This window comes from Mustela nivalis (genome assembly GCF_964662115.1).
Source record: "Mustela nivalis genome assembly, chromosome: 1".
NCBI lineage: Eukaryota > Metazoa > Chordata > Mammalia > Carnivora > Mustelidae > Mustela > Mustela nivalis.
The window spans coordinates 74,394,786-74,420,447 of record NC_139020.1 but is presented as its reverse complement, the minus strand read 5'-3'; the positions used below and the strand labels follow the sequence as shown (position 1 = coordinate 74,420,447).

The 25,662-nt window shown below is 40.4% G+C and overlaps 1 long non-coding RNA gene across 1 annotated transcript; it reads left to right on the top strand.

Moving 5' to 3' along the window:
- Positions 1-4,920: 4,920 nt before the first annotated feature.
- On the top strand, positions 4,921-12,006 carry LOC309840278. The gene is made up of 2 exons (XR_014298571.1): positions 4,921-4,999; positions 9,278-12,006. It is a non-coding gene; the product is annotated as an uncharacterized lncRNA (long non-coding RNA).
- The last annotated feature ends 13,656 nt before the right edge of the window (positions 12,007-25,662 follow it).

Sequence of the window (25,662 nt, the reverse complement as noted above, 5' to 3'; positions counted from 1 at the left end):
TCATGATCTGAGCCAAAGGCAATCGCTTAACCAACTGAGCCACCCAGGCACCCCCCACAGCATTTGTTGAAGAGACTTTTTTCCATTGGACATTCTTTCCTGCTTTGTCAAAGATTAGTTGACCATAGAATTGAGGGTCAATTTCTGGGCTCTCTATTCTGTTTCATTGATCTATGTGTCTGTTTTTGTGCCAGTACCATACTGTCTTGATGACTACAACTTTGTAACAGAGCTCGAAGTCTGGAATTGTGATGCCCCCAGCTTTGGTTTTCTTTTTAAACATTCCTCTGGCTATTTGAGGTCTTTTCTGGTTCCATACAAATTTTGGGATTATTTGTTCCAGTTCTATGAAGAAAGTTGATGGTATTTTGATAGGGATTGTATTAAATGTATAGATTGCTCAGGTAGCATAGTTGTATCTGGCTTCTTAGCATAATGTTTTCAAGCTTCTTGTTGTAGCATATATCATTACTTCATACATTTTTAATGGCTGAATAATATTCCATTGTATCGATATTCAGGATTTGACTTTTACAGTATTTGACTGATTTCTTAAATTCTTGGTCTTACTATAGAATTAATCTATTGCATTTTATTTTATAGTGTTTGTAAGAGAGACTCTGACAAATTTAGTCATGTATTTTCTACCATGATGGTTTTCTAGAATTATCTTCCCAAGTACAAGTTAGAAATGTCAGAGAACAATCTCTTCCTAGCCAGTTATTAGTAGAGTTATTCTCCAGTGAACAGAATGTTTTATTTTTAGCCTTATTCAAAAGTTATACCAGATGTTATACCAACAGTTAAACTGTTGAAGATTTTTGACTGAAATTAGCTCCCAAGAAAATTAGATTAATATTATATCTTTTTATTTTAATACAAAGTTTTCCAACTAAAATGAGGAATGTTCTGTGAACACTTTATATATTTAGAGAAGATAGGAAAGGATCTAAGAAGGATTTATGTCTTCCCATATTCATTTTGTGAAACCTGAGGAGCCAGAGAAACTGGTTGACACAAATTCATTTTATTTGTCTTTTTATTTTTTATTTTTTTAAGATCGATTTATTATTTTAGGGGGCAGGAGGGGCAGAGGGAGAAGAGAATTTCAAGCAGGAGTTCTTTAAGGACCTGGTCTCAGAGCTGCCTTTTTATTCTGTAGGGTACCTCATATGTCCAATAAACTTATTCTCTGTTAAAGCTAGGATCTAAAGAACCCTAAGCGTTATAGAAGATAATGATACAATTAGATTAACTTTGTAAAACTGCATACTTTATTTCATAAAGTGGGATTTTTGTAAAAGAGCTTTGCAAATTGCCATGTGTTTAAAAGACATTATTTTAGGATGTAGGTTGACTGTAACAAACTCATGTTAGGATCTCACAGTCTGATTTGTGAGACAAGATTCAAACCAAAAATCTTAATTAGCATTTTCCTTTTAATGCTCTACTACTATTCCTTTTATTTGCTTTCTGTATCTTCTCTATTGTGGCTGTAAACTGTTTCCTTAGAACTTAAAAAATCTGGTGGTTTCACCATAATCCTTTTAGTTAGTAAGTTATAGTTTGCTTGTAGAAATAAGATGAAAACATAAAACAGTAATTAATCAAATGAAACAATGCCTATCTAGTTGTCAGCACATAATCGTTAAATTAATGAACAAGTCAATGAGTAAACAAGTGATGAGCGAACAGTATATACAATATGCTCTATGGAACATCAGAGTGGGGAAAAAGCACTGTAGCTTGGAGTGGTCAGAAAAATGTTTCTGAGTTGTCCAGAGAAGGGCAGGATTTGAGCAGGTATGTTCCTGGGTCTGTTTTAGGTTCTTGGAATACAGTGGGAACAAAAGAATATGACTGCTCCCATTGAGCTTCTGTCCTAGTAGGGTGATGGATAATGGAGAAAATAAATGTGAACTATAATTTCAGGTTGTGCTAACTGCTCTGAAGAAAAATAAAAACAGATTAAGGGTCAGAGTGAGGAGTCAGAGTTGAGAGCTGCTATTTTTTTAGGGAGACTGGTCAGAGCAAGCTCTGACGAGGTGATGTTGGAGCAGAAACCTGAATGAAGTGAGGGAGTGCACAGTGGAATATTTGGAAGAAGCATTCAAAGCAGCAGGAATAGTATGCAAACACTCTGAGGTGAGAATGAGCGTGGTATGTTTAAAGGAGTGCAGAGAAGTTGGTGTGGTTGGAGTTAAGTGAGAATAGAAGTGATCAGAGGACTGGGCAACAGCAAGACACAGGGCCTTTAGCTTCCATGTTTTCTTCCCACCCAAGTCCTTCCATCAAACTGGGTATGTGGACGATCCATCAACACCTTAGCTTCTCATTTCTTTTTTTTTTTTTTTTTTACCCTCGAAAGATTTTATTTATTTATTTGAAAGAGAAAGAGAGAGGGCATATGCAAGAGTGGAGGGGAGGGGCAATAGGGAGAGGGGAAAGCAGAGTCCCCACTGAGCCGGGAGCCTGATGTGGGGGTTTGATTCAAGGATCCTGAGATCAGGACCTGAGTCAAAGGCAGATGCTTAACCCACTGAGCCACCCAGGTGCCTGGCTTCTCATTTCTTTGGTCTCATTTCCCAAGGCATTCCCTGTTTCTTTCAGCCACTTGTTCCGCTGCTGCACTCTGGACCTTGTCCCCACCTATCCAATCTATCTCATCTTAATATCCCTTGATCCACATCCCTCTCCAGTTACCAGTTACTGCTTCTGAAATCAGTTTCAGACATTCCATTCTCTGAAACTGATCCCACTCATTGGTCAATATGACATCCAACACCCCAGTTCTTCAGCTTCAGATGGACCTTCAATTCCCTTGCCCTACCCTCCCTCTATTAAAAGCCCCTGCCTATCTGTATTTCCCTCCTTATCCAGCTTGGATTCATAACCCATTACCACCAATATTTCAGATCCTTTCTGTTATACCTTGCATTGCACCTATCTAGTCTACCAGACATGAATTCAGCTGTCCTTTTTTTCTTGCGAGTTTATGGGCTGCTGAGACCTACGGGAAAGAATATGCAGAAACCATCCAGACTATCAGGCTTTTATATTAATGGTCATTAATCTCAAGCCTCTAACACTGCCTGACTAGCCCACTCTCATTTTCAACAACTATCTCAAGCTTTCTCTTCTCCGCTTAAGCCTCTGATCCAGTTACCACTCCTCGTTTTCAATCAATGACTATCTCCTTCTTCACAACAAATAGAAGTGATCAAATAGGAATTTTCTCCACTGCTGACCAACAGACTTAAAATCCTCATTGTTCTGTATGCTGATAATTCTTTCTCTTCTATTCCAGCAGAAAAGGCACCCCTCATGTTTCTGGATTCTGTTTTTTTCCCGTTATCTTGTCACTTCTGTGTTTTCTATTTATCCATCATTCTTATTTCTTCTCATTAAAAAAAAGAGAAATATTTCCAATCTATCTCATCTTAATATCCCTTGATCCACATCCCTCTCCAGTTACCACAAACTCTCTCTTCTCCACTTCAGTAACTTCTGAAAAAGTTCACCTTCCCTTCCAAAGCCACTCCTGGTGACATTTCCAGGACCTTCCATGTTGCTAATCCAATGTACATTCTCATCTTACTAGATGTTACAGCAACATCTGACATGACTGATCACTCTCTCTGTCTAAAAAATATACTTTTTGGAGAGGGAGGGATGTCAAATACTCTTCTTGGGGCACCTGAGTGGCTCAGTTGGTTAAGTAGCTGCCTTCAGCTTAGGTCATGATCTCAGAGTCCTGGGATCAAGCCCCGAGTCAGGCTCCCTGCTCAGCAAGCAGCCTGCGTCTCCCTCTCCCTCTGCCTTCTACTCCCCTGCTTGTACTATCTCTCTCTGTCAAATAAATAAATAAAATTATAATAAATGAAAACAAAAACAAAAAAACCACTCCTCTGTTTTACCCTCTATATCTCTAGCAGTGTGTTCTCAATCTTTGAAAGACTGTCTGTCCTCTTAGTTGTACATTTTCCCCAGAGCTCTGTCCTTAGCCATTTCTTTCCACAGACATATGCCAGGTAATTTGGTTCATTTCTTTGGTTTTAATTACCATCAATGTGCTGATGACTATCCACTTTAGATCTCTAGCCCTTATTGCGCTCCTGAATTGAGACATGTGTAACTATTTATCATCTGTCTGCTTAGATGTCTAACAGTTACTTCAAACTCAAGAAGAACAAAATTCAACTTAATCTTTCACAAACCTGCTCTTCTGGTATTGTTTATTCAAGAACTAACATTGCTATCCACCCAGTTGCTCAAATCGGAGATGTGTGTGTCATCTTGGCTTCTCTTCCTTTCACTCACCACAAATGATCCATTACCAAGTCCCATCAATTCCATCTTTTTAAATATCACTCAGACTAGTCTACTTCTCTCCATTCCCATGGCCTCCCTGCTCATGCTCGGGCTACCTTCTCTGCCTCCAGTTAACTGGTCCTTTGACTCCTTATTAAGCTCTCCTTTCTTACCCCATGCATTCCCTACAGAGCAGCCAGAATTCTCTTTCAAAATAGAAATCGTATCTTTTGGCTGCTTAAAACCCCTCAGTTGATTTGCATTGCTTTTGGGATAAAGCCTCAGCTCCAGCCTTTAGCTCCAGTCTCATTTCACTCACATTCTCTTCCCATGCTATGTTCTTTCATGGTTTCCCTTCCCCTGTCTGGATCCTCTTCCATCAGCTACCAGGGTAACATATTCGTTCCTCTGGTTTCACCTTTAAACATCATTTCCTCCAGGAGGTTAGGAGACCTGTTCTATTTTCATTGTACTCTGTGCTGTTCTTATCATAGGTTTAACAAATTTTGGTGTAATTACTAAGTTAATTACCTTTTTTTCTGGATTGTAGGTATGGTGTTTTTCTTGTACTCCTCTGCATCACTGGTGTTTGTCACTGGGACCGGTATCTGTTAAGGTCCTATTAAATGTTGGGGAGAGAGAGAAATATAAAATGCAGTACGGAACCAAATCTGCACACATTTTAAAGGTAAAACAAGGATCCAAACAAATTTTGCTTTTCTGTCACACAAGTATGGTTTGCATTAACCTCACAATACAAGTTATATATCAGCATTTCTTTTTTTCCTTTGGTGGGAAGGCATAATTAGAACATTTAGTCTGTAGATTCCATTGAATAGACAAAACCAGATATTTACTTAGACCAGTGGTTTTCAGCTTTCGGCTGTCCTTTGGAATCACTTGGGGAATTTTAAAAAATTCTGTTTTCTGAGTCCCATCCTCGTAGATTGTCTTTTAATTGGACTGAAATTTGTGAAAGCTATCTGCATGATAGCATGATCCACAGGAGAAGTTAAGAACATGACAGGTACTGGACTTTTTTCTATTTGACATGCTTCACTGATTGATATTTGAGCTTGTTGGCAAACAGGAAATTCAACCAATCCAGATTCAACAGCGTCCTAATCCACGCACTGGTGCTTCAGCTCCAGGTAAAAATGGCTGAAACAGTAAAAAGAATTTGTTGGGACAAATAACTGTCAAGTCCAGATGATCACAAACTTGATCCAGTGTCCCAGTGATGGCCCCAGGGACCCATGTCCTTCTCTTTCTCCTATCTGTCTTGGTGTTGGCTTTCTCATAATTTAGACCCTCCACATGGCCAAAGATGACTGCCAAAGACACCTGGAAGGTGACCTGATCTTTGTCCCAGTATCGTTATTAGAAAAAGGATTTAGATTCACTCTGATTGGACTAGTTTAGGTTACAAACCAATGGCTCTGTTCAGTAGGTTGGGATGTGCTAGAACAAGAGTGGAGCTCTCTTACCAGGAATCATAACAATTCCCAAACAAATAGAAGTTCTTTTGGGAAGGAGAAGGAGAGAGAAATCAATGCTGAGACCACCAAATAAATGTCTGCTATAACTCCACAGTGGTTTGGCCTACCTGCAGAATTTGTACACAAAACTGTAATAGTATTTTTATAGTATTATACTATATACTATACTATAAAGTACATAGTATGTTATAAGTAACCCAGATTATTTGTATTTCAGAAACAAAATAACCCAAAAAGGTAAGTAACATAGATAGGTTTCCACATCAATTTCTACAGTTAGTGACTACTAATAAACCAAATATGATTGTATTCAATACAAAGCTATTTAGTGAGAAAGGACTTAAGAACAGAAATTTTAATTTGATCCTGCAAATGTAAGTTGCCTCATGTATGGTATTTGCTTAGTGCCTCGGTGAACAATTTTTTTTTTTTTTTGCTTCATTTTGAAATACAACAAAAAAACATCTTAGACCCTCCAGAGTGTCTGATTTGTGGATTTCCACCCTCTAAGCTGAGTGTTACCAGCCAAAAAGATTCTGTTGAGCTTTGCTCTTTATAATTTTTATTATGAAAGCAGTAGGGTTTTAATTTCTCCCAAAATATATTATTGAATTATAATATTGGGTATGTCATTCCTAATGACACATGCTAAAACAGAAAATAACACACAACCACACAAATTCCCTCTTCCCTCTGCCTATCCCCCAGGGGCTGCTAACTCTCCCTAGTTGGAAACTCACTGTTCTAGAGATTACTCTCACCAAATAGCCTCCTAATTATAATGTGGCTTTACATAAAAAGTTTCCCATAGACACAAGATGTGCTAACCAACAGGCATGAATTTGGAGTCTGCATAAAGTTACATTCCCCATTGCAAGTTAATTCATCAGTGTTCATCAGGCCCTACACACCACACATTGTCTGCGTGTGCAACATTTAAGTTTCTGAGTTTATAAAACTAAAGACCAGATTCCAGAACAAAAACTGCTAAGACCAGGGATGTTATGGTGGCCCAACAGTTGTTATTCAAGCCACCCTCACCAGACTCCTTTCTGTTCAAATTGTACCAGTGAAAACCTTTTAAGAGAGTGAAGCATAAAATAGCACAGGTAGAGTTTCTTTGACCATTTAGAAATGCATGCAGTACCTGAATTCTGTCTGTATACCTAGCAAGAGAGTGGACCTCCCTGGACATAGTGAAGAGAGAACAAGAACCTCTGGTGTCATCATCAACCTAGAAGTTCCTGGAAACAGAGTGCCTATGGTGAAGAACTCAGGAGCTAGAATGTGAGCATTAAGTCAATATTGGCCATAAAATCTTGGAGAAAACAATCTGGTTTGCAATAGGTAGAGGCCAACCAAGTTCATCTGCAGGGCTTCAAGTTCTGCTCTTCTTTAAGACACTTTGAGGGTCTTCCAGTGATGAATGTCATGGGCAAACCCTGTGCAGAGATGCAGTTGTTGTTTTTAGCTACAGAAGACTTCAAACATATACAAAGATAGATAGAATAGTATAATGAACCCTCAAATCCACTTCATTTTGGTAACAATGAACTCATGGCCAATTTTATTTCATCAAAACCCCCACCCACTTTGCTCAGTGGTAACTGCTTCCACTCCCACTAGTTTTGAATCAAACCTCAGACATTTCTGAGATGGAGAATTTTTTAGTCGAATAGCTAACTTGTTTTGGATGGTAATATGAAAACGGTCACTGCAGTTAGGAGACCTGCATTTCCTCAGATTATGATCCCCTTATGGTAATGTATCCTTGCTAAGAATGGGATTTGGCTGCACTATCCCAGTAAAATTTCATCTGTTCTTGGTGGAGTGTGAGGTGCTGTTATTTAAAGTGGCTGACCGTAGGAAATCTAGAGAAGTCTGAGGACTTCAGGAGAGGCTCACAGGCCAGGTCCTCCCCCTGAGTCTTAGGAAACCAGCCCGGGGTTTGATTCAGTACAGTGAGCCATGGGAGACTCCTGCTGCCAAACATAGTTTTGTTCTACCACTGAAGATTCCAGACTGTGGGAAACATGTCCTAAGTTCAGACTACCTTTTGAGTCAAAACCACAATTTCCTAAGTGAAAAGGTAAAGGCATTCCCTGAAGGGAGTAGACAGTCCCATCGTCATTTGGAGGTAGATAGCCACAGTGGGATATTAATTAACTGAGGTTAATATGCATGCCTTTCTCTCATGGGCTGAGGGAATTTGGGGGCTTGGATTCAAGTTGGGAGAAACAGGCTAGAGGGACACCTGTGAGGTAGGAGACCTTGCCCTTGCATTTTTTCAGTCTGGCTGGGAGTTAGGCAGAGAAGGTCTAGGACCATAGGCTAAACATTCTGATAGAAGCTATATCCAGTAAGAATTATAGGTTGGCTTCTATGTGGTATTTTCCTTCTATAATCTCTATATCTTCAACAAAGTCAGTAAAAGTTATGTTCTGATTTCACCAGGCTGGTGTGAAATTAAGAAAAGAGATTGGGTACACACATAGGACAAATCAGTACAATAGTAGCAACAACTTGCCATGAGAGACCAACTCTGACACTGCAGAAGGCACAGAGGTCCGTCCCTTACCCCTCAAAGCCAACTGCAATGACTATGATGGTCCTATGGGACAGTGGGATATTCCTAAGGATTCTTAGGGTCATTAGGGAGGGGAACCTGATGAAGACTGGATTTCCTGTTACCCCATGGGTAGGATGGAAGGAAAGGAAATATGACCTGTGAGTCCTGAGCCCACCAGATAAAAATCAATATTACCATGTCATATACAGAGTTGATGTGGATAGCAAATTTGTAGGTTACATAAGAAACTGTTGGAGGGGGCAGTGTGGGGGAACCTGGATGGTTCAGTTGGGTAAGCATCCAACTCTTGATCTTGGTTTAGGTCTTGATCTCAGGGCTATAAGTTCAAGGCCCACAATGGGCTCCATGCTTGGTGTGGAGCCTACCTAAAAAAATAAAAAATAAATAAAACAACTGTTAACAGGGTTCCCTTTGGGATTTCACTTTGTATTCTTCTATACATTATAACAAAGCTTACAAAATATATGTATTACTTTTGTAATATAAATTAAGATAGAAATGTATATGTAATACCTAAAATCATTTTCTAGCTGAGGCAAGAAGTCTATGCTACATTAGGAATTAAATAAGGGAGAAAAATAGCACATTTTAAATATTACCCCAGAGTAGTTTACATTTGCCAAGTTTCTTCTAAATTTTCCTTCTGAAATTCCACCCCTGCTTTTTTTAAACAAAAAAATATCTATTATTGAACTACAGGCTGTGGAACGATTTTAGCATTCCCCTAGGTTTACACCACTAGTAATGATGTTAATTCCTTGCATGCAGCATTAGATCAGCGTTCTCATTCCTGGCTGCACACCGGCAACCTGGCCCCAACGTCAGTAAACCTAGAGTAATAGGCTGATGGGAGCCCACCTCTTTTTTTAATTTCCAGAATTCTACAGGTGATTCTGATGTACATCCATAGTTGAGGTCCTGCATTAGAAGAAGAAAGTACAGGGAACACCCCCAGAAGACTCAACCCAAACTTCTACACAATGTGAGTTGTGTAGTAACCAGTGAGTTGACTGGTCCATCCCGAAGATTCCCTACAGATGAGCAAATGGCAGAGCCAAACAGAAACTGAAGCTTGACAAAGAAGCATGGACACCCTGGTAGTTAAAATATACTTTTAAGAAATTATTTTGAATTAATTCAACTCTTCTGGCTTTTGAATCTACTAGTACTTCTTTTTTCCCCTTGTATTTCATGTAAATGCAACGCAGTGAATCAAGAGAAAGGAGAAGTGAGAATAGGCTATGGTAAAGAAAATGTTTTTAAAGTGGGTTTTAGAATTATTCTGGAGTTGTTCTTCACTTCAAAGGGGCAGGAAAATATTCAAACAGAAGTAGTATACGGTTATTGTGAAAAATGTTGGTGAAGCCTCTTGTTCTGTTGCTCACTCTCCAGGATTTGGGGCCAGCATTATGTCTAGTGCCTCAAAAAAGAGCTCCTTGTGTCTGTGAAAGAGAACCAAGGCAGATGAGGCCTAGGAAGGGGGATTTACCTTACAGAGTAAACTAAACTGGGATTCTTAACCTGCAGTCTTTGGAGAGCTTCAGGTTATCCATGAACCTCCTGAAATTGCCTACAAAATTGAGCATGTGCCCTTTTTTTCTAGAGAAATGGTCCAAGGCTTTTATCAGATTTTCAAACCATTAGAAAGGATTAAATAGCGCTTTATTTTTCCTTATTATTATTATTTTTTTAAACAGCTGGAGGGGTGCCTGGGTGGCTCAGTCAGTTAAGCGTCTGTTTTTGGATCAGGTCATGATCCTAGGGTCCTGGAATCAAGTCCTGTATCAGGCTCCCGGAGCTCAGCAGAAGCCTGCTTCTCACCCTTTCTCTGTTCCTCCCTCTGCTGTGTTCTCTCTTCAAGTAAATAAACTAAATATTTAAAAAGAAAGAAAAAAAGAAAAAGGAAGGGAAGGGAAGGAAGGAAGGAAAGAGCCTAGAAGATAGAGATGGAAGGTATAAAAATTATTCAAGTTAGGAAGATAGAGACACCTGGGTGGCTCAGTTGGTTAATTGGCTGCCTTCAGCTCAAGTCAGGATCTCAGGGTCCTGGGATCGAGTCCCATGTCAGCTTCCTGCTCAGTGGAGAGTCTGCTTCTCCCTCTGCCTGCTGCTCCCCCTGCTCTCTCTATCTCTCCATGACAAATAAATAAATAAAATCTTCAAGTTAGGAAAATAGAAAAGAGGGCATATTGATTTAGTCAGCTGTCTGGAGGGATCCCACTGGTTCTTGAAGCTGGAGCAAAAGGCAGGTAATCACATTGTTTGAAGCCTGCCATGGGGCGGGGGAGGCAGAGAAGTGAATAAGAAATCATAGATGGTAATTCCAGGTGTGAGAGCAGGTAGTTGGTAATTGTTGAAACTGCATGAGGGTCCACAGGGATTAATTAGGTTTGAAATTTTCCACAATAGAACATTTTTTTAAAAAAAATAAAGCACCCCAGAGAGGATTTTGGGAAGATGCCAGAGCAGGAAGCACCAGAAATCTATCTTGCCACATTGCACTGGCAGAATCTGTCTGATATAAGTATGTTAGAACTCTCAAGTCTCTGCAAGGCTTGCAAATTCTAGGAGAAGGGCTGGATGGTAAATTGAGGTTAATTTTGGTCAGTTTCAGCTCTGCTAGAGCAGCAGCCACTCATCTCCCACCCCTCTGCCCCTTGGCTGGCTGCCCAGCATGTGTTTCTGGAACTGTCTGCACACAGTCTCTAGGAACCAGGGTGGGAATAAAAGATCCTATGGTCCAGATACCAAGGATCTGTGCTCTGACTGTAGATTGCTGCTTCTGATCACAGAGGTGCAGACAAAGAGGTAGGCAGCCATTGCTGTAGTACCTCATGTCACCCCCCCAACCCCCATCCCCCTGTTGTTGCAAGCCCCTATCCCTCTGGCTGAAGTGACTTCCAGGGGCTTTAAAGGGCTGGCACCTTCTCCCCACCCTTCAGTTTTTTCTTTTCTCCCTTTGGGAGGCAGGTATTGAAAACTAGGACATTCAAAAGCAACTGCATATAAGGGGAAATTAGAAAGTCACCGCACATGCTCAAGGGCAGGCACAAGCTCATAAAAGACCTGAGAAGAACTAAAGCTTATACCTCAGGCTGATCCTTGGCACAGACACAGCCTATAGCAAAAATGAAAAACAACAAAAAACAGCAAGCCTTGGGGAAGGGGGAGAATCTGATTTTCAGAGGTGTCACATTATCAGATTGAAATGTCCTATTTTCAACAACATCAACAGAATCACAAGGCATACAAAGAAACAGGAAAGTATGGCCCATTCAAAGAAAAAAATAAAACAACCAGCAGAAACTGTCCCTGAAAAGGACTTGATAGGGGATTTGGTAGACAAAGACTTTAAAACTACTGTCTTAGAGATGCTCAAAGACTAAAAGAGGATGTGGAGAAAAGCAAGGATGTGAATAAAATGGATAAATATATGAATAAAATGGAAACATATATAGATAGACACCTTAAGCAACAACAAGAAAAATTCTGTAGCTAAGAAGTACAACTAAAATTAAAAATTTGGTAGGTGGATTCAAAAGCAGATTCAAACAGGTAGAAGAAAGAGTCAGTGAACTTGAAGTGAGGACAATAAAAATTATAGCATTTGGAGAACAAAGAAAAAAGATAGAAGGAAACAAAGCCTGTGGGACACTGTGGATGAACCAAAGTACATATTGTGGAAGTCCTAGAAGGAGAAGAAAGAAAAGAGCAGAGAGAATATTTGAAGAAATAATGGCTGAAACTCTGTAAGAATTTTGGAACATTCACAAATTTGTTGAAATTAAAGAAGAACTCACACAAGAAAATAGAAAACCCTTAGAGATGAATGAAAACAAATACCCAACATATCAAAACTTACGGAACACAGTGGTAACAGTGCTAAGGGGGAAATTTATAGCTATAAATGCTTACATTAAAAAAATGAGAAATATCTCAGGGCACCTGGGTGGCTCCATTGGTTAAGCATCCAACTCTTGATTTTGGCTCAGGTCATGATCTCAGGGTCATGAGTTCCAGCCCAACGACGGGCTCTATGCTCAGAAGAGAGTCTGTTTGAGATTCTCTCTTCCTCCCCCTGCTCACTATAGGTGAGTGTGCACATGCATGCATCTCTCTCAATTAAATAAATATTAAAAAAAAGAAATATCTCAAATCAACAACCTCATGTTACAACTTAAGGAACTAGAAAAAAAAAGAGCACACTAAACCCAAAGCTAGAAGAAGGAAGGGAATAATAAAGACCAGAGAAGAAATAAACAAAATAGAAAAATAATAGAGGGGCGCCTGGGTGGCTTAGTGGGTTAAAGCCTCTGCCTTCAGCTCAGGTCATGATCCTGGAGTCCTGGAATCAAGTCCCACATCGGCCTCTCTGCTCAGCGGGGAGCCTGCTTCCCGACCCCCCCCCACCCCGCCCCTTGCCTGCCTCTCTGCCTACTTGTGATCTCTGCCTGTCAAATAAATAAATAAAATCTTAAAAAAAAAAAAAAAAAGAAGAAGAAGAAGTTAATAATAGAGTCAGAAAGCAGAATGATGGTTGCCTGGGCATAGGGGCAGGGAGGAATGGAGAGATATTGTTTAATGGGTATTGAGTTTTGGTTTTGTAACATGGAGAGGGTTCAGGAGATGGATGGTAAATGATGGTTGCACAAGAATATGGTACTTAATACCACTTAAAAATGGTTAACATAATAAATTTTGTGTTATTTTACAATAAAAAAAAAAGAAAAAAATTAAATAAAGGGCCCCAGATGAGATAACAAGAAGACCCTGAGAAAAAGTTTCTGAGAGCCATTCAGTTTGTCATAAGAGCAGAGGTGAATGGCCCATGTTACCCTGTGGCTGAGTGGTTGGTAATGATCTCCCCGCCATCTGCTTCCTTTCCTTCCTCAAATCCCTTTTTCTGATCTGCTTTTCTGAGAGAATAACCCACTTTCTTGAGAGCTTACGTGCCAAGTTTGATGCAATGATTATGAAAAAAGAAAGGTGTGAGGTTACTAATGGAAAGTCCTTTAATTTTCCGACAGTCACATAGACTTAAAAAACATCTCTAGGGCCTAGTAACTTAATAATATTGATACAGAGGCATTGGGTAAAAGAGTAAACAATTTTATGATATTTTGGGGTTGATGGTCAGGTTTTCCTTAATAGGCATAGGAATAGAATTTTGTATAATTCCCCCTGTTCACTTATTTTTCCATATAAATTCAGCCTTCATGATGTGATAGTTTCTGTTCTTTCAAAAATTAGGGTAATAATGTTATGCGTTGGGGCACCTGGGTGGCTCAGTCAGTTAAACGTCTGCCTTTGGTGAAGGTCATGATCCCAGAGGCCTGGAATGGAGCCCTGAGATAGGGGGAGGGTCCCTGCTCAGCAGGGAGTCGGCTTCTCCCTCTGCTCCTTCCCCACAAGCTCACGCACATGCACATCCGTGTTCTCTCTCAAGTGAGTAAGTAAAATCTTTTTTAAAAAGTAGTGTTACTTGTTTTATTAATGGTGATATAAAATCTTGGAGGGACCATTAATGCTTAGAAAAGGTCAGAATACTCACAAGTTACTATAGTCTTTTCCTAAATCTCCACTTATGTCAGACCTTCCAAATGTATGAATTTTTATGTCTTTACCTTCAACTGTGAATATCCTCTTCCACTACCTCTTCCTCACATGTAATCAGGGAATTAAAGTCTTTCAACAAGTTTCACATTAACAAACTGCTTATATGAAAACTGTCACCCTGTCCTTCACCTCCTGGGCACCAGAGGGCAGATATCTTAAATCTCACTTACCAGCACATAAATCCTTTTTCCCTCCACAGCAAAGTTCTGTCCTCTGGATTTGCTCCAGCACCCTGTAGAAGCTGAAAGGAACAATTCAGTTTTGCTTTTCCGGACAATGTCTTTGCAGCGGCTAATTGGTTCAACACACCCACCAGAGACAGAAAGTAAGGATTACTCAGGAGGCAGCCCCACCACCCTTTATCAATCAGCACAGTCAAAAGACTTGTCCTTGTAAATAGTCTTTGCAAACAATCAGTTCATAATCTTTTTTGTTCTTGTGAACCTTTAATTGTTTTTCCAGCTAAAGACAATCTGAAATTCAATTCATTGCGCTAGCCTTCAAAGCTTGTGAGGTAAGATTATAGAAGTGAAACTGCTTTCAAAGGGGAAAGCAGAACCATATAATTGCAAAGTAGATTATCCCTAGGAGATAACGTTAACAAGACAAGGTCCTTTGCCTAATAAGTAATCAATAAAAGGTCAACAATGATTGCCGGGGATTCATTTTAAAGGAGTGAAGTTAACTTTTGGTCCTGGCGAATGTAGTCTTATAGTTTGTATTTTCTAACAATTTTGTTTGTTGTTGAGCTTCCTTTTTGAAAAAAATTTCACTTTCTAAAAAAAAAAAAAAAGAAAAGAAAAAGAAAAAATTTTCATTTTCTAAACCTGTTAATTCTTGTGGATTTACCCTAACCTTCACATTCAGAACCGCTCAAATCGACTTGTACAGCACTTTATTCATACATATTCACACTCATTCATCTCCCCACATGCATGTGGGATGGACACTTTATAGGATGGACAACTGCCTCAGAGAAGTTAAATAAGCTGATTTAAAAATTCAAGTTACATATTACTACAGGGAAATTAGTGTTTTGGTTTTGTTTTCTATTTTTTTTTAAGATTTTATTTATTTATTTGACAGAGATCGCAAGTAGGCAGAGTGGGGGGGGAGCAGTCTCCCCACTGATCAGAGAGCTCAACTCAGGGCTTGATCCCAGAACCCTGGGATCATGGCCCAAGCCGAAGGCAGAGGCTTTAACCCACTGAGCCACCCAGGCGCCCCATTGTTTTCTTTTCTTTTCTTTTTAGAATTGGCATAGACCATAGTCCTGTATTTCTAATGGTTTATATGTTTATATGTGAAAAACTTTTTTTTAAGTCAAATATTTGGACTTGAAATATATTCCAAAATTAATCCTGAGTACATGGGAAAATATATTCTGAATTTCAATTCCCCCAGCTCCAATCTGATCCCAACTCATAAATTCCAGACCTCTTTCGTTCTTCAGCTCAGTAGTTTCTGCTTATACAGTTTTATCTTCTGTGGCTTCAGTTACCTGTGGTCAGTCCTGCTGCGGAAGCAGATGATCCTAGAGGAATCAGGAGAGAGAAGGTCCACAGCTGCCAAATTCATTCACCTCGTCTCATCTCATCCTAGGCATTCCGTCATTCACAGCATCACAAGAAGAAGGGTACGTACAGCAAATAAGAGGTTGCGAGAGAGAAGAGATGCCATGTTCACATCACTTTTATTATAGTATACTGTCATAATTGTTCCAATTTATTACTATTGTCATTAATCTCTCACACTGCCTACCTGATAAACTCTATCATAGATATGTGTGGTAGAGGAAAAGGCATAGTATAGCTAGGGTCTGGTACGTCCCCCATTTCAGGCACCCACTAGGGTTACTGGAAAAGACCCCCTGCAGATAACTGGGGATTACTATGTTACCCTTTTCTGCCTACATACATTCATAGCATAGGTCAGATCTTGATGTTTGGGAGGCAGTGTGGGTAGAGAGGAAAATGTAGCCCCAGGCAGCAGACAGCTCCCTTCCCTACTCTTTAACAGCGTGAACTTGAGTAAAGGTCCCAGACAGCTCCCTTTCCTACTCATTGACAGTGTGACCTAGAGTAAAGGTCGTGATTAGATTGAGCCTCAGCTCCCACCTCAGCAATCCCGCAGTAATAATGTATACCTCTTAGAGCTATTTTGAGGACTAAATGAAATACCATTTGCATTGCCCTAGAGTGTAATTGGTTCTAAAATACTTCCCATCCTCTTTAGTGCTAAATTGGATAATAACTATCAGTTAATTATCTTGCCGTTTTGGTTGTGGCATAGAGTAGTGAGTACAGTCAGGAAACTAGGGCTTTTACTGTGCCATAGGAATTAGCTTTGGATTGGCCTCCCCCTAACTCATGTCTAATTTTTTAAAATGTCTTATTCATGGGCACCTGGGTGGCTCAGTGGGTTAAGCCTCTGCCTTCAGCTCAGGTCATGATCTCAGGATCCTGGGATCAAGCCCCACACTGGACTCTCTGCTCGGTGGGGAACCTGCTTCCCCCCTCTCTCTGCCTGCCTCTCTGTCTACTTGTGATCTCTCTCTGTCAAATAAGTAAATAAAATCCTTTTTAAAAAGTCTTATTCATAAATTTCAAAATATGAAGGTGGGGTACACAATCCTGATCTGCAGGGAGTGCATGCTTCTCCTCTTTTTTTTTCTTTCTTTTTTTTTATTTTTTTATTTTATTTTTTTTTTTATTAATTTGACAGAGAGAAATCACAAGTAGTCGGAGAGGCAGCCAGAGAGAGAGAGAGAGAGAGATAGGGAAGCAGGCTCCCTGCTGAGCAGAGAGCCCAATGCTGAACTCGATCCCAGGACCCTGAGATCATGACCCGAGCCGAAGGCAGCGGCTTAAACCACTGAGCCACCCAGGCGCCCCTTTTTCTTTCTTTTTTAAGTTCTAAAAATTTTAAAGTAATCTCCACACCCAACAGGGGGATCAAACTTAGAACCCCGAGAAAAGTCACAGACTCTACCAAGGGAGCCAGTCAGGCGCCCTTGCTTTTCCTCTTGATACAAGCTTTTATCAGCAGCTAAAACACCCAGGCTGAGTGGTAAAGAAGTGGGGTCATATCATATCACAACACAGGAATTGTGGATTCAGGAACAAGAGACTGTTGATTAAATGGCACATTTGAGTCCTGAACATGAGGAGAGCCATGGCTAGAAGAAAATCTGACTTGGGGAATTGATAATTATTTGTGTTTTTGCTCACTCCTTTTTCCCTTTTCTCTATCAAAGTTCCCAATAGTTTAAGATTTAAAGTAGCAAAATAATATTCTACCTTCCTCCTTTCCCCTTTTCTTGCCTTTCCATTACTTCAGCCTCATTCAGCATTTATTCCATCAAGACATATAAACTGAGCATCTATTGCATAAAAGATACTGTGCCAAGTACTGAGAATGGAATGATGAGCAAAATAGCCAGTCTTTGATCTTATGAAACTCATATTGGTTAGAAAGGCAGACAGTAAATAAAGCAACAATAAATGAATGAGCATAAGTAATATGATTTCAAAGAGTGCTAAATGTTATGAGGAAAATAAAGCAGACAAGTATAACAGAATAACTGGGAGCCTCTTTAGACTGGGTGGTCATAGGAGGCCTCTCTGAGCAGTGACCTTGAACTGAGACCTGCCTAATGATCTGAGCCATTTGAAGATCTGAGAGATCTTTACAGGTATGGAGGACAGCAGAGGTCTAGGCTTTGTGCTGGGAATGCACTTGGTTTGTTGTGAGGAGCAGAATTGAAGGAGTTATGGGGAGAATGAGAGAGAGAGAGAGAGGGAGGAAGCAGGCTCCCTGCTGAGCAGAGAGTCTGATGCGGGGCTCAATCCCAGGACCCTGGGATCATGACCCGAGCGGAAGGCAGAGGCTTTAACCCACTGAGCCACCCAGGTGCCCTAAGGTCAGAGAGCTTAGGAGGTCAGAGAGGTAGGCTGGGGGGAGGGACATTTTGTGAAAGACTGTCTAGACAGTGGTTAGGGTTTAGATTTAATATGTAATTGTCTTAGAAGGTGACAAGTGTTATAAAAAAGGGAAAGATAAGGAGGATGAGGATTGTGAGGGTGGAGCTGGTTTGTGATTTTTAAATAGGGAAGTCACGGAAGCTTCACTGACCAGGCGAACTTTAAGATTTCCAAGAAGGGAGGAGTTAGGGCTGTAGGTCCCAGGAAGAAGAGTATTCTAGACAAGACCCAGAGCAAAGCTGGTATGGAAACAGCAAGAGGGCCTGGAGAGCTGTGAGCTAGGTACTGGGTGAAATCCCTGTGGGCTATAGGGCCCTCCAGCCTTAAGAGGTCCGGAAGAGTGGGCAGGAAGCTGTCAGAGAAGACTGAACAACCAACAGCAGCCTACTTAGTAGTTGGAAAACCAGGAAAATGTGGTTCCATAAAAGCCAAGAGAAGAAAACGTCTCAGGAGAGACTGGTTGGCTGGCGCTGCCAGGAGGGTAGGTGAGATGAAGACCAGAAGTGAGTGTTCTTTTATTTTTTTTTTTAAGATTTGGTTTATTTATTTGACAGAGATCACAAGTAGGCAGAGAGGCAGGCAGAGAGAGAGAGAGAGAGAAGGAAGCAGGTTCCCTGCTGAGCAAAGAGCCTGATACAGGGCTCGATCCCAGGACCCTGAGATCATGACCTGAGCTCAAGACAGAGGCTTTAACCCACTGAGCCACCCAGGCACTGCCAGAAGTGAATGTTCTTGATAGGTTTTGGTGACCTGGGCAAGAGCAGGGTCAGTGAATGATCTAAATGGAAGCTCATCGGGGGGAAGGGTGAGGGGAGAAGCCTGCAAAGGACAGAACCAGTGGTCAAGTTGTGGTATGCCCAAGGTCCGAAGAGGCTTTTTCTCTCAGAGATAACACAAGTTCCAGTGCCAGACCCTCACGAAACAAATGCATCTTGTAGCTCTCTTGGGTGTGACTGCCTTTCGTGGCACTCAATGAAACATCTGGCTGAGCTGAACCACTTTCATTCAGAATGACCACACCACCAAATTTATCCATGAGCTCATCCTCATGAAAGCCTAGAGTGTATTACTAAGTCTCTCTGAACAAGTCACTTACTTAATCGTTCTGTGTAATTTCCCCATGTGATAAGCAGGGTTGCCGGAAAACTTGTTAGCCACTTCTATGGTTTTTAGAAGCATTGCTACAAAGAAACATAAGTACTGAACCTAAAGCTATAGTTTCGTTATACAATATTATTATTACACCTCCTTCTCCCTTCGTTTTAGGCATTTATTTCTTATGAAAATGGCCTTCATATAAACCCCGAAGAAGAGAAGGGAAAGAGAAATAACTTCCAAATGAGTGTCCCATGGCTGGTGAGGTGAGTGGAGTTTGGGCACAATGATGTCCCCCCACTTCCCAACACACACACACCCTCTCACATCCTCCGTCCGGCTCACAGACACACAATCTCAAAGTGGCTGACACTTGGTAACGCAAAAATAAACAGAAGTGAATCTACTTGGTTTATATCACTCCTAACGAGTCATGCCAATAATAATAGAATTATTTGTTGTGATTTTACTACCAATCTCCTGTCCCTTTGGCAGTATATCAAGATTCTGGTGGGTTTTTTTTTTCTGGTATGTAGGGTTCCCTCTTCTACCCTCCCTTATTTTCCTCCCAAACTGTGCCCATGTAGGTGAATCAGTACATAATCAGCTTAGGTGGAGTTCGTCAGTAAAAACATCCTAGAACTGGGGAGTGGAGTCACTTTGGCAGAGTGGTTAAGAGAATAGTCTTCAGCTGTGAACCTGGGTGAATATCCTGGCTCTGCTCCTTATGAGATATGAGAACTTGGGTAACTTACTTCTTTATGCCTCAAATTCTTCCTTTGTTAAAAAGGAATAATTATAATGTTTTAGAAGTATTTTGCAAGTATTAATTCTTCTAATCTTAACAATAACCTTACAAGATAGGTGTTATAATTAAATCTTTTTTTATAGATGAGAAAACTAAAACACAGATACTAAGTAACCTATCCTAGGTTGTAACCTACTAAAAATAGATTCATCATGTAATCTAGCAATTCCACTTCTGGGGGTATATCCATAAGAATTGAAAGTGGGGTCTCCAAGAGATATTATACACCGATATTCATAGTTGTATTATTCACAATAGCCAGAGGTAGACACAACCCAAATGTCCCCCGATGGGTGGATAAACATGATGTGGAATAAACATATAATGGAATATTACCTGGCTTTTGAGAGGAAAGAATTCTGAAACATGATATGACATAAATGAATCCTGAAGACATACTAAGTGAAGTAAGCTAGTCATCAAAAAGACAAATACTGAATGAGGTACATAATCCTATAGGAGGTACTTAAAGTCTCTGTCAAATTCCTAGAGAAAGCAGAATGCTGAGTGCAGAAAATAGTAGAGGCTGGGGGAGAGCAAAAGGGGGAGTTGTTTAATCAGTACAGAGTTTCAGTTTTACAACATGGAAAGAGTTCTGGAGGTTGGTTGTACAACACTGTGAATGTACTTAAAACCACTGAACTACACACTCAGAAATGGTTAAGATAGTAAATTTTATGTGATGTGCATTTGACCACAATTAAAAATAAAATGAACAAATAAAAATCAACCAACCAACGAAACAAAACAAAACCGTGAAAACAAACTAGAAAAATAAAACCCTACTATAGTGGGACTGAGAACACAGTGATTCTCTACTGTTTAGACTAATAGAGTTTAAAAGGCGGCCTGCCCGTTGGGTAAGGAAGGCATGAACCCAGTCACTGATAAGCTCAGGCACAGTGTTCCTGTGTGAACCAAATAGGACTGCCCCGTCATCAGCTAAGGATGCAGGTCTGAGGCTGGTGGTCAGTGCTCACGGAGGGGCTGGCAAGACAAAGCAGTAGGCCTTCACTGCAGGGTGCCTTAGATGGGGGAGGGGGAAAGTGGGGACAAAGGAAACATGGAGGATGGCTGCCCTAATTCTAGCTTAGGAGGAGGAGGATGGTGCTGCCATAACCCAGGAAGGGAAGCTGGAGCCCAAGCACGCGGAAGAGGCAATTGTGAGGGCGGTACTGTGTGTGTTAAGTCTGGACCTGCAGAGCTCTTCAGGAGGCACTTAGTTTGGTGTCTGAGAAGGTGAGTGGGGCTGAGAAGCCTCATTGCCTCTTGTCAGCATTTTCTCACAGGGCTCAGTCCTCTGAAAGCTGGCTCCCTCGGATATCTCCAGTGCCCATGAACATATCAGAGGCCTAGAGAGTGCTCTGGGAAGGGGAATTGCTTCACTTTGTTTAACCTAGGTTTTTCTGAACTCATTTGACTGTCCAGCCCTTTTTTTCATGAGACATCTATTAATTTACTGAGGAATACACAGTGGGGAGTTATTCTCTGCTCTATTCAGATATTTATCTGTTGAGAAAGTAGAGCAAAGGAGAAACTGGTTAGAGGGTTGGTAGATCTGTAATTATTCAGAGTGGATCTGTTAAGCACTCAAAATGGAGTGAGGAAACTTCCAGAAATCCAGGCCTAACCTGGGACCTGAGGACACTGAGCTTTCTGCATGGGGACTGGTGGTGAAGGCTGCTGGGGGTTTTGATCAAAGACAGCTTGCTGTCTTGGCTTTCTACCTACATTACATGTGCCAGTAAAGCCCTGGTCCAATCCCTCCCCTGGTTCTTTTTTATCCTCTACATTGGCTTCTTGTCCTTGCTTTCCCATTTGCATAACTAATGCACACAACACAGAGTTCCTGCAATTTTAAAGACAGCTGGCCAGCACATCTTGGATGCTGATGTCAGGAAACATCTGGAAGAGGGCTAAAGTTCCTGCAGGCCCAACTGAGAACAATGGAAGCACATTAATATGGAAAATTCAGTATAGGGGGGCTTGTGTACATAAAAATGGCTGGCAGGCCAACTTATAAAAGCCTTATGCAAAAATGTTCTTGTAGTTTGGGCATTAATAAACCACTGAGCAATTGAACGGTAAGCCAACTAAAACGGAAATATAGCTACTCTCTTTCGGGCCCTTATCTTTGAGACTTTCCTTTTCTTAAAAGGTTTCCTAGAAGTCCTGCCAGCTAACCAAGATACTCTGTTCTGAAGAATCATGCACTAGTATTTTATTTTATAATAATTTCAAGCCAATCTCCATCTTTCCTTTTTATTCTCTTTCAAAATATAAAGATATAGAGTTCTGGAACACATATTTTTGCTGTCTCTAAGAAGTCAGTGTTGGCAGAAATATTGAACTTTATAAAAATTGTGACTGAATCATTTAAATATGAACATTACTTCCCAAGCCTGCATGGCATAGCTGTTGAAGGAATGGGTTTTGGAGTTTGGATTCTAGATTCTAGGTTTGTGTGACCTTGGGTAAATTACTTAATTAGCATAACTTAATCTGTAAATTGTGGTAATTATTTCTACCTGTTTAGACTGTCATAAAGAGTACACAAGCTGGGGTGTCTGGGTGGCTCTGTCGGTTAAGCGTCAGACTCGTGATCTTGGCTCAGGTCATAATCTCAGGGTCCTGAGAAGGAGCCCTGTGTCTGGCTCCATGCTGGCTGTGGAGCCTGCTTAAGATTCTCTCCCTCCCTCTTTCTCCATCCCCTAACCCCCCCCCCCAAAAAAAAAAGAAAAGAAAAAAAAAGCCTATACGCTAATGTGTGTTAGAAGTGCTTAGTGAGATGCCTGGCCCAGGTTAGCTATTATGATTGTGGTTTTGTTGATATCCAAGGATTTAAGAAGAAATCCTAGCTATAATCTATTTCTCAATCCAACACCAACAAAACTGAGTATTTGCTTTCAATTTCTGGCCTACAAATGTACTTTTCAGATTAGGATTTCTCCACAAGTATTCTCCTACAGTTCTACTACTGTTTCCCTTTATTCGGACTCCTTCGTATGACACCTGCTTTTCCCCTCTGAGAGCTTGTCGGATTCTCCTCTATCTCCAGGGTTCTGAAATTTCACAGTGACATGCTTTGCTGTTGGTCTGTTTTAGTCTGTTGCAGCAGGTGTTTATCGGGCCCTATTGATAGGGTGGCTTGTGTCTCTTGGTTTTGGAAGCTTTCTTGAATTGTTGATTTATTGTGAGTTCCTCCACATTACTTCTGCTCTTTCTTTCTGGAACCCCTATTTATTAGAATATTGTGCCTTCTATACTAATCCTCTGATTGTTTTTTCTCTTCTTCCCTATTATCCTTTTCTTTGTCTTTTGTCTTTATTTTCTGAGAGCTCCTCAACTTTATCACCTTAAACCTTCAGTTAAGTTTTTAAATTCTTTTACAATATCTTAAATTTCCAAGAGTTCTTCCCCCCACCCCACTGATTCTTTTTATAGCATTCTATTCTTATAAGATCTATTTCACTTCTCTGAAGATATTAATATTTGCTTCTTTTTGAGGCTTTTATTTTGCTCCATAGTCTGTTTCCTCTATAGTTTTGTGTGTGTGTGTGTGTGTGTGTGTGTGTGTGTCTGTATTTCCTGATAGAGGCTTTCTTCAGATGTCTGGTAATCCCTGCCTTTTATTAATATTTTAGGTCTGATGGGAAGTTCTGTGCCATAGATAAAGCTTGTTGAGTTCAGTCTTTAGCGTGATCTGCCTGGGACATTTATATTGGGGGTAGGGGGGAATGTCATTATCTTTGGGTCTTTTTTTCTTGGTCTGTTTTAGTTTTCCAGGGGAAAAAAAAAAACATGACTCTTTTCTGTCTCAGGGGTTATATCAAGCTGCCAGTGTTCTGGAAGTACACTGGGTATCCCAGTACTTCATTATATAAACCTTTTTTCCACATCTCTCCGCTTTCCATATAGTATTCCCAATCTTAATCACGCCTAGTGCCCCTAATTCTACCTTAGGAACCTTTATTATACCCTCTATAGAAAAAAACCTCAAGCATTCTTGTGGGATTGGGGAGAGGCAATCAACTAAGCTGCATTTGGGAGGGGACTCTTGGTGAGACCTATCCTGAGAACTGGGTTGCTTCCTGGTTTTCATCTTCCTGGTCTTTCATCCTAGTTTAGGACTTAGCTTTTGCAACTTACTAAATCAGATAACAACTGTCCTATTTTTCAGCTTCTAAAATCTCATTGTTATCATTATGTCTTCCTCCCTTTAATTTTTAAAAATCCCTTTATTTCTATTTTAACAGATATTCAGGGGAGGGATAAAGACATTTGTTCAATCATTCATCTTCAATCAGTATTTTTTGTAGAAGATATTCTTAATTTAATGATTTATTTGAAAAACTACATTTTCTCTGCCAGAATCCTAGATCAAAGAATTCTGATGAGATCAACCAATCTACTTGAATAGCTTTGTAAATGTATCCATTAATTTCTAGCCAGTTTTTAATATTTTGGCCCTTACAACTGCTGTGTGGTAAATGTTTCTATTTGTTGGCAAAACCTTGGGTTGTTCATCACCTTTTATGTGGTTATAGATGTAAACAACATGTGTGCCCCAGATGGGCTCTGAAATCCAGGCTCCCACTTTGTCACATACTCCTTAACAACACCCGAGTCTTCCAAACACAAGTCCCTAAATCTACTCATTTCAGCTTACGTCCTGGCAACTCTCAAGGGAGAAATCTCTGATGACTAAAATCTCTGTAACAAGAAGCTTTTACATTTCAGTATCTGTTTGGGTAGGCCGCTTTCTATCTACCTTCTTTCTATAGAGTGAGGTGTGGGTAGATTTGGACTTAAGGCATCAGGGGTCGGAAGTAACCCGGTGAGTCACAAGATGAGCAAGAATTTAGGTCCATGGCAAATGTTATTAACACCTTCTACATTTTAAACCTTGACTTTATTTGCCAACGTGAGGATTCCTACAGCTGATACCCTCCTGGAAGAGCTGATTTCAGAGGAACGGGGCAATTCCAGCAGTAACTTGAGTGGGCCTGGACTGTGGTGGCACATGGCCAGCCTCAAATAGAGTCAGCAGCCCCCGTAGTCTCAGAAAGGCGATGGCTAGCCTGGTTAGTAACAGTCAAAACTGGAGTTTTTTTAAACTGATTTTGGACCTCCATAGTCAATGGAAGACTGATCTTGCTTGTTATTTCATTAGACAATCAGAATGTGTTCAGGAGTGTTTTTCTGGTTTATAAGAATATAGTTGAGAAAAAGCTGCCTTTGAAAATCAAATAATCATAATAATCCTTGTGACTTAGGACCTGCTATTTGCTGGGTGCTTTATATACATGGTCTCATTTAGTCTTCTCAAACAATTCTGCAGTGTTATTATTATATCCATTTTCATAGGAAAAAAGACCGAGTCTCTGAGAGGTTGATTAACTTACCTAAGATTACAAAGTTATTGAAAATTGAGGTGCATTTAAAAGCAAGATTTTTAGGGGCACCTGAGTGACTCAGTCAGTTGAACATCTGTCTTCGGTTGAGGTCATGATCCCAGGGTCCCAGGATCTGGTCCTGTGTTCTGCTCCCCACTCAGTGAGGGGTATGCGTCTCTCTCTCCCTCTGTGCTCTCTTTCTCTCAAATGAATAAATATATCTAAAAAAAAAAGGAAGATTTTTAGAATTTTTCTTAAAACCCCAGTTTCTTTGTATTGAACAAGCCTGCTATGCCCAAACAGACAATGTCCAAAAGACTTTTTGTATCATTGATGCAGTGTTCATTTTTGAATGTAGGGCATA